The following is a 9,837-nucleotide window of genomic DNA, read 5'->3' as shown; positions in this document are numbered from 1 at the left end:
AAAAAAAAAAAAAAAAATTAGCCAGGCACGTGGTGGCTTGTGCCTGTAGTCCTAGCTACTCAGGAGGCAGAGACAGAAGGATTGCTTAAGCCCACTTGGTTGAGGCTGTTGTGAGCTGTGATTGTGCCACTGCATCCAACCTGGGAGACAGAGTGAGACTCTGACTTTAAAAAAAAAAAAAGAAAGAAAGGAGCTGGGCATGGTAGCTCATGCCTGTAATCTCAGCACTTTGCGTGGCTGAGGCAAGAGAATTGCCTGAACTCAGGAGTTCAAGACCAGCCTGGGCAACTTGATGAGACCTCATCTCTACAATAAATCAAAAAATTAGCCAAGTGTGGTGGTGTGTGCCTATAGTTCCAGCTACATGAAAGGCTGAAATGGAAGGATCGCCTGAGCCCAGCAGGTCGAGGCTGTGGTAGGCACGAGCATGCAACTGCACTCCAGCCTGGGCGACAGAGTGAGGCTCCAAATCAAAAAAAAGGGGGAAAAAAAGGAAAGAAGGAAGGAAGGAAAATAGAAAATTTAGAGCTTGCTTCTAAAAGTTTATAAAATGTCTGCCCAGGACTCTACCCATTAAGAAGCTTTCCAAGTCTTTCATGTTTTCCCTTCCAAAGCTCATAAAGTAATCTGCAGTTATACTCTTCTCAGGCTTTCCTCCCTATTTTTTTTTTTTTTTTTTGAGTTGGAGTCTCACTCTTGTCACCCAGGCTGGAGGGCAGTGGCACACTCATGGCCACCCCAACATCAAGCTGCTGGGCTCCGGCGATCCTTCCACCTCAGTCTTTCAAATAGCCAGAACTACAGGCGTGCACTACCATGCCTGGTTATTTTTTTTGATATATTGTAGAGATGAGGTCTCATCAAGTTGCCCGGGCTGGTCCCGAACCCTGGGCTCAGGTAGTCCTCTTGCCTTGCCTCCCAAAGTGCAGGGAATCTTTTTAAATGAAGTGCTCCTTCTCTGGGTCACATTGAACCCTTGAGGAAAGGAGGCGAGGCAGCCAGAGGAGGCCTTCTTAAAGGCAAAAAACTGAAGAGTTCAGAATCTTCTCAAATCATCTGAACTTGACCAGGTGATTTTAGAGGTTATTCAAGAACCATTTGGTCCTGAGATATGCCTAGAAATGTTTTTATTCATTCATTCATTCCACATTTACTCCTGCCTGTTATGTCACACACATTGAAGATACAAATGGAAAGAAAGAACTTAGGTGAACAGGCAACAGCAATCTAGCTTGGTAAGTGGTGTAAAAGTGCCGCAGAAGGACAACCAGCCTGAGTTGAACGGGAAGGGAGGGAACAGAGACATGTGAGGGAAGGCTTCCAGAACTAGGAGAATGTACATGAGCTGCAGGTTAAATAGGGACTAGGAGAAGGACCTTGTGAAAAATGCTGCATGGCCAAAGATGAAAAGCAAGGTCAAGGACAGCATCATGAGTTTGGATGACTGCATGAATAGCTAGAATTTAGGGAAAGGGAGAGAGCACTGAGACACGGTGCTGCAAGAAGATAAGACTTGTGAAAGATACAGCTTGTGGAAGGCCTTATACACTATATAAAGACTTGGCTTTTATTTCCAAATAGGGAGTCAGCAGGATGTTGTGTTCCAGTGTGGAAAATGATTTATAGTAGGAAGGCCAATTAAGAGGTTGCAGACAGTACAAAAATGAAGATAAATGGAGGGATTCCAGAAATAATGGAGTGGAACAAAAGCATTTCATGGCTTTTCCATGGATGGAGAGCAAAGGGAGGAAGAAATTCATAAATTTCTGGCTTGGGAAACTTAGATGAAAGGGGGTGGTAAGATAAGTTTAGAGAGAGTGATATAGGTTTATATTTAGACATGCTATATAAGAGGTACCAGTGGAGAGGTCAGGTGAGCAATTTTAAAAGTCGGTCTTTTTTTTTTTTTTTTTTTTGAGTTGGAGTCTCACTCTGTCGCCCAGACTGGAGTGCAGTGGTCGCTCCCGGCCACCGCAGCCTCGCCTGCTGGGATCACCGCAGCCCTTCCGAGTAGCCAGAATTACAGGCATGCGCTACCATGCCCAGCTGATTTTTTTTTTATTTGTTGTAGAGATGAGGTCTCGCTGCCCAGGTGGGTCTCTAACCCGCAGGCTCAGGCAATCCACTCACCTCAGCCTCCCAAAGGCGCGGGATTACAGGCTGAGCCACCGAGACTGGTTTAAAAGTCGGTCTTAAGGACTGGACATAGTGGCTCAGGTCTCTAATCCCAGCACTTTGGGAGGCTGAGGGGGGAGGATCACTTGAGCCCAGGAGTTCAAGACCAGCCTGGGCAGCAGTGAGATCTTGTCTCTATTACAAGAAAGAAAAAAGAAAGAAAGAAAAGAAGCTGGGCGCGGTGGCCTACACCTGTAATCCCAGCACTTTGAGAGGCCGAGGTGAGAAGATTGCCTGAGTCCATGGGTTTGAGACCAGCCTGGGCAACTTGACAAGACCTCATCTCTACAATCAAGAAAAATTACCCAGGCGGGTTGGCACATGTCTGTAGTTCCAGCTACTTGGAAGGTTAAGGCAGAAGGATCATCTGAGTCCAGCAGGTCAAGGCTGCTGTGGCTTGAGCGTGCCACTGCACTCCAGCCTACGCAGCAGAGTGAGACGCCGACTCAAAAAAAAAAAAGAAAAGAAATGAAAAAATCAAAATAGCCAGGTGTGGTGTGTGCCTGCAGCCCCAGCTATTCAGGAGGTTGGGGCTGAGGTGAGCTTTGGTCCTGCCACTGCACTCCAGAACCTGGGCGACAGAGTCAGATCCCTGACTCAAAAAAAAAAAAAAAAAAAAAAAAAGATGGGTCTTACGTGATAACTATATTTTTGTGAGAACTAAGGAATGGAAAACTAATTGAAACCACAGATTAAAATCACCTGATCAACTTAAAAAATATAATACCTGGACCCCATCTGCAAACACTCTGATTCAATTAGAACTAGTGTAATTTATATATACAAAGGGTGCCAATAAATATATAAACATTTTAAGAAAGTACAAAACTGTATTAAAATTGTAATAATAAGATGAATACAAGTCACATTTGACTTCTGCAATTACAAGAGGTACTCAAAGTGGTTACAATCAGTGTCCAGACACTTCTAATTATGGCAAACGTCTCTTAAAATGTGTATACATTTTTTTTGGCACTCCTGGTATACATATTTGAAACAGAGTCTCACTCTGTTGCCCAGGCTGGAGCATAGTTGCACTGTCATGGCTACTGTAACCTAGACCTTCTGGACTCAGGTGATCCTTCCACCTCAGCCTCCAGGGTAACTGGAACTACAGGCTTGTGCCACCATGCCTGGCAAATTTTTAAAAACTTACTGTAGAGACAATTTATTGTCTCATCAAGTTGCCCAGGCTGGTCTCGGACCCCTGGGCTTCAACAATCCTCTCACCTCCGCCTCCTGAAGTGCTGGGATTACAGATGTGAGCCACCGCACCTGGGATCCCAGAGCAGGTTTTAAAATTTTAAATCCTTATCATCAATATATTCAGCCTTTTTTTTTTTTTTTTTTGAGGTGGAGTCTCACTCTGTCGCCCAGACAGGACTGCAGTGGCTGCTCCCGGCCACCGCAGCCTCGACCTGCTGGGCTCCGGCGATCCTTCCACCGCAACCTTCCAAGTAGTTGGAACTACAGGCGCACGCTACCACGCCTGGCTCATTTTGATTTATTGTAGAGATGAAGTCTCACCAAATTGCCCAGGCGGGTCTCAAACCCGGGGGCTCAGGCAATCCACTCACCTCAGCCTCCCAAAGGCGTGTTATTACAGGCTGAGCCACGGAGCCCGGCTTTTTTTTTTTTTTAGTTGGAGTATCTCTCTGTCACTCAGGCTAGAGTGCAGTAGCACATTCATGACCACCTCAGCATCAATCTACTGGGTTCTGGCAATCCTTCAACCTCAGTCTTCCAAGTAGCCAGAACTACAGGCATGCACTACCACACCCGGGTAATTTTTGATGTATTGTAGAGACAAGGTACTTCCAAGTTGCCCAGTTGATCTCCCGCGGGCTCAGGCAATCTACCCACCTCTGCATCCCAAAGTGCTGGGATTACAGGTTGAGCCACCGAGCCTGACCTATATTCAGCCTTTTTCTAATCAATATATCCAGCCTAGGGCAAGTCTATACTACTATATTAGCTTTCCATAGCTGCATAACTAATTATCATAAACGCAGTGGCTTAAAACAACACCTGTTTACTAGCTCACAGTTCTGTAGGTGAGAAGTCTTGCATGATGTGGCTGAGTTCTCTGCTCAGTCTACAACAAGGCAGAACTCAAGGTGCCTACCAGGCTGAATTCTCATCTGGAGGCATTGGGGAGAAATCTGCTTCCAACCTCAATCTTGTTGGCCAACTTCAGTTTCTAGCAGTGGGAGACCTGAAGACCAATTTCTTTGCTGCCTCAGCTTGGAGCAAGTCAACTCCTAGAGACTGCCCACATTTTTTTTTCCCAAGTGGTCTCCTCCATCTCCAAGCCATCACACAATCATTGCATCCTTTTTGTGTTTTGAATCTCTGACTTGATTCCCTTTTGCAACCACCTGGAGAAACCCTCTGCTTTTAAAGGGCTTATGTGATTAGGTCAGGTCCACCCAGATAAGCAGATATTTGAGTTAGTTGAGATGTATGCTATAACCTCATAACAGGTTATAGGTTAATATGATGGATTTCATAATCCCAGGGATTATGCAGGAAATTTGGCTGGCTGGGAAGGTGACTTGAGGCCCATTTTCAAATTCTTCCTACTACTACTACCCAGGGAAAACAAAAAAGTAACATTTAAGCTAAATAAGTAATAGACTGCAGTCTGAAAAAACTTGAAAGCCACCTAGTTTAGACGTGACAGTCCCAATCTTCTCACCTCAGAGTACTCTTTCCTAAATCTCTCTTGAGAAGGACAATCTAGAATTATTCTCCATTTTAAGACTATTGCTTATAAATTCTAAACTAGAGTTATGTTTTTATTTGTTGTAACAACCCTATGTGATCTCCTTATTTATGAATCAAGTGAATTAGAAACATTAAATTATGGAGTTTATTTTAAACATTTTTAAGTGAATAAATGCAAGGGATGCAAAATTATAAAATGGAAGGTAGAGGTGGAATAAAATCAGCATATTAGAGATATTATTAAACCACATCTTGCCTCTTAGAGTTTGAGAGAAGCCTGAGCCAATTCCATTTTTGAATATATATATATATTTTTAATGATTTTTAAAATGCCAAGAAGGTATTACAAAAATTGAGGTATATGCTTAATACTAGGGTTAGCAAATCAATACTTTAACAAATACTGTGCAATGACTCTATGTTTCTGTCATGTGGAAGTAACATTGAGTTTACATTTGAAGTCTTTACAAATAGCCTTTCTGTCTTCTACATACTCTGGAATCTAATTTGAGCATGTCTGTAAAAATAAACATGTTCATATCTTTTGATCTTGCTAAATCTGCCTTTGCAGAACAACAAATATCGACAAAATAATATTTTTTGCAGTTTTTTTTGAGTTGGAGTCTTACTGTTGCCCAAGTTAGAGTGCAGTGGCAAGCTCATGGCCACCACAGCCTCAACCTGCTGGACTCAGGCGATCCTTCTGCCTCAGCTTTCTAAGTAACTGGGACCACAGGCACATGCCACCACACCCAGCTAATTTGTTAATTTATTTTTTAAAATTTATTGTAGAGACTAGGTCTTGCCAAGTTGCCCAGGCTGGTCTTAAACCCCTGGGCTCAAGTAATCCTCTCACCTCTGCCTCCCAAAGTGTTGGGATTACAGGCATGAGCCACTGTGCCTGTTGCGGTATTGTTTTTAATAATGAAATATAGAAAAAAAAAGTAAGGCTGGGTGTGGTGGCTTATGCCTGTAACACCGGCATTTTGGGAGGCCTGGAGGGGAGGATTGCTTAAGCCTAGGAGCTCGAGACCAGCCTGGGCAACATAGTGAGAACTTCTCTTGACAAGAAATAGTTTTTAAAAAAAAAGTAGCCAGTGTGGTGGTGTGCATCTGTACTACTAGCTACTTGGAAGGCTGAGGCAGACGGATCACCTGAGCCCAGGAACTCGAGGCTGCGGTGAGCTGTGATCATGCCATTGCACGCCAGCCTGAGTGACAGAGTGAGACCCCTCAAAAAAAGAAAGAAGTAAAAATGTCCATCCCTAGCAGTTTGATTAACTAGATTGTGTTATAACTGTACGTTCCAATACTGTGCATGGATGAAAAAGCATGAGCTAAGTCTACATAACTGCCATGAAAAAAGTGCATGATCTAATTTTAAATGGGAAAAGCAAATTGCAGGGCAGTTTAAAAAAAAAGCCTGAGAAAAGTGATGTTATTTTATCACTTCCAGCTTGTAAATAAGGGTCTTTCCTTATCACCTCTATAATATTTGTAAAATGCCCCTCTCTCTTGCAGGACTCATACAACAGCCTTTATTATCATGGAACAAATTTTACTTCATTATAATTATGAAGAAAAAAGCCCTTTTGCAGGGAGCTGAGATAGCTCAGTTGGGAGAGCATTAGACTGAAGATCTAAAGGTCCCTGGTTTGATCCTGGTTTTGGCAGTGCCTCCCTTTTAGACATCATGCCCCGTGTAGTTTCTCTGCAGTCAATAGGTGGGACTCCCCCTGTGAGCTTGGATAGAGAAGATTTATCGGGCTTTTCCGACAGGGGATTTCTGTGGTTCCTTTTAAACTGCTCAGTAGGAAGCCAGTGCCCCTTCCCTGCCCTGGGGTCAGTGTTCAGAGACTACAGCCCTCCTGATGCATACTTTCTTCTTAAGCAATCTTGTCTGCTGGCTCTCTCCTTTGAGTTTCTGAGGACGTCCCAGGTAGCTCGGGCGTTGACCTTTCCCGAAGGTCAGAGCTCTCGGACTCAGCAAACTTGGGGTGGTGGGTTGAGGGGGTCCTGAGCTGCACTGCTTCCTCCGCCTGCTGAGTTGGCTGGGGAGGATGACAGCCTGGGCCTCCTCTTGGCCAAAGAAATCCTGTAAAGCATCAGGTGAATGGATTTTGTCTAGATAGCCTTTTGGGTGGGCGAGGGGGAGGTATCAGAAACCCTTTCTGGTCTAAGTCTATACTAGGGTTCCCAGATCAAATACAAATGCCCAATTAAATTTGAATTTCAGAAAAACAACAAATACTTTTTAGTATAAGCACATCCCAAATATTGCATGGGACACACAAAGTACATGTTAATTGTCTATGAAATCTGGATTTAGCTGGATGTCCTGTATTTTTATCTGAGAAATTGCAAACCACTGTTGTATGTCATATCCTTGCACCCCTTGGGACTCTACACCAACTTCCCCGCTGTCCCCTGCTCCCACCCCAGCAGGGATATTCAGGATGAACTGAATGAATTTCAGAGGAGACGAGTACTCTTTGATCATTAACACCTTGCAGTTTGCAAAACTTGTTTGTATTTATCAGCTGGTCTGTTCTCAGCACCACCAACAAGTCTATGGCAGAGATCACCAGGAAACATCCCAGGAATCAGCTGCTCCACCTGTCCCCAGGTTACCGGTGTTGTCCAAGCTGGTCTGGGATGGGGGTGGAGGACAGGCGAATCCGAAGACTCTGGATGAGGTCCCAGTAAAATACTTTATTAAGATAATGACCCACCCCACTCAAGGTCATGCAAGGGGACACATTTTGGGAGTGCCAGGGGCCGGTGAGGAGAGAGGAATGAGACCCAGTTCTCACGTCCTAAGAACTCACAAGGCAAAATGGAAAAAGGCAAAATGAGCTATTTATTTTTTGAGTTGGGGTCTCACTCCGTAGCCTAGGCTGGAGTGCAGTGGTAGGATCACAGCTCACTGCAGCCCTGACCTCCTGGGACTGGGACTACTGGCTCATGCCACCAGACCAGCTGATTTTTTTTTTTTTGTAGAGATGACTTCTTGCTATGTTGCTCAGACTGGCCTCAAACTCCTGGGCTCAAGCAATCCTCCACCTCAGACTCCCAAAGTGCTGGGATTACAGGTGTGAGCCACTACGCCTGGCCTAGACCTATTTAAATCCTTCTTCCCTTTCTGTTATTCTCTGCCAACATGCTAGCTGATGTGGGACTTCATCCTGCAAATCTCAGGTTCTTGGGTGGACACGCGTAATTGGGGAAGGGAATCTTGAAAATCCACTGATGATCAACAGGAAGGGAACCCAAATGGTTGCCTAGTAGACTTTGCATGATGTGTATCAGCGTGTGTGAGGGTGAATTTTATGTGGCAACCTGGTTAGGCTCTAGTGCCCAGCTGTTTGGCTGAACACCAGTCTTGATGTCACTGTGACGGTGTGGTGTGATGAACATTTAAATCAGTAGGCTTTGAGTAAAGCAGATTACCCTTCATAATGTGAGTGTGCCTCATCCAATCAGTTGAAGCCCTTAGGAGAAAAGACTGAAGTTTCTGAGGAAGAAGGAATTCTCAAAACTTTGACAGAAAAACTGCCTGATTCTCTCGCTTACATCCCTGCTGAACTTGAACTCAAGGTGGCAGGCGTCAACTTATATGAATTTTCAAACTGTCAGCCTGGCATATAGGTTTTAGAGTTGTCAAACCCCACTGTTAGGTCACACTCCCAGTGGGGCCTCCGGAATGTTAGGTCAGGGGTGTGGGTGTGGGTGTCTGTTGTGCGATCCAATGACAAATGAAAGATGCAAAGACTTGCACAGAAGTTAGATTGGAAAATATAGTTTATTTAGAAAGTAAATGAGAGACACACACAGACAGACAGAGAGAGAGAGAGAGAGAGAAAGATATTCACCTTCCCAAGGTAGGGAGACGGGGGCCAAAGCCAGGAAACATGAAGACGGCCATGGTTCAAAGAGTACACAGCCACACCAGAGTCTCGTAAGGCAATGGCAACTGGCTACTCATGGTCACACCCTTTTAATCCTTCCCTTTGATGGGAGAAGGTCCTTAAGGTGATCGGGTAGTGGTCTGCTCCATGTCATCACATAGGGGCAGGTAAGCACAGGTATTAATATCAGGTGATGGGCAGCAGATGAATGGGCGGGTTAGTCACATGATTGCTGCCATGGTGGTGGAGTCTGTCTGTCATGGAAGTCACGAAGGGCTGTTTAGGTTAACTTGGGTCTTATGGGTGGAGGCAAATACTTGAAATAGAAAAGCTAATTACTACAACAAGCTGGGGAGGGGAGTTGTAAAACAATTATCAATAGCTACATCTGAGAAATGGGTTCTGTTCTTGGTTAGCGATTAGAGGGTAAGTTACGTGGAGGGTAAGTTACGTGAACTGCTAGACAGACATGAGATTTAGGCGATGTTAAAATGGCTGCTCATTGAGTATATTAAATCCATTTTATGCCCTTTCACCCACAATTGTGTGAAGCAAGTTTTTAAAATAACTATTTCTACCTCTGTTTCTATGTGTCTCTATTTCTATCACCTATCTCTGTCTCTGTGAATATCCTATTGGTTCTGTGTCTCTGGACAACACTGACAGCATGCTTTATTTTTTTATTTTATTTTATTTTGAGTTGGGAGTCTCACTCTGTCGCCCAGACTGGAGTGCATTGCAGCCTCCACCTGCTGGGCTGCGGCGATCCTTCCACCTCAGCCTTCCAAGTAGCTGGAACTACAGGTGCGCGCTACCATGCCCGGCTAATTTTTGATTTATTGTAGAGATGAGGTCTCGCCAAGTTGCCCAGGCAGGTCTCAAACCCGCAGGCTCAGGCAGTCCACTCACCTTAACCTCCCAAGGTGCGGGATTACAGGCTGAGCCACCGAGCCCAGCTTGACAGCATGCTTTAAAGTGTTACTTAGGCCAGGCTCCATGCTCAGTTTGTAATCCTGTGCTTTGGGAG

General features: G+C 44.6%; 1 non-coding gene across 1 annotated transcript; it reads left to right on the top strand.

Moving 5' to 3' along the window:
- Positions 1–6,503: 6,503 nt before the first annotated feature.
- Positions 6,504–6,575, top strand: TRNAF-GAA. Its single transcript has one exon. It is a non-coding gene; the product is annotated as a tRNA-Phe (tRNA).
- Positions 6,576–9,837: the final 3,262 nt, after the last annotated feature.

This window comes from Carlito syrichta, unplaced genomic scaffold (genome assembly GCF_000164805.1).
Source record: "Carlito syrichta isolate Samal-C Ts95f unplaced genomic scaffold, Tarsius_syrichta-2.0.1 Scaffold314765, whole genome shotgun sequence".
Taxonomy (NCBI): Eukaryota; Metazoa; Chordata; class Mammalia; order Primates; family Tarsiidae; genus Carlito; species Carlito syrichta.
Note: the sequence above shows the minus strand (reverse complement) of the source record. Positions and strands in the feature narration are given on the sequence as shown.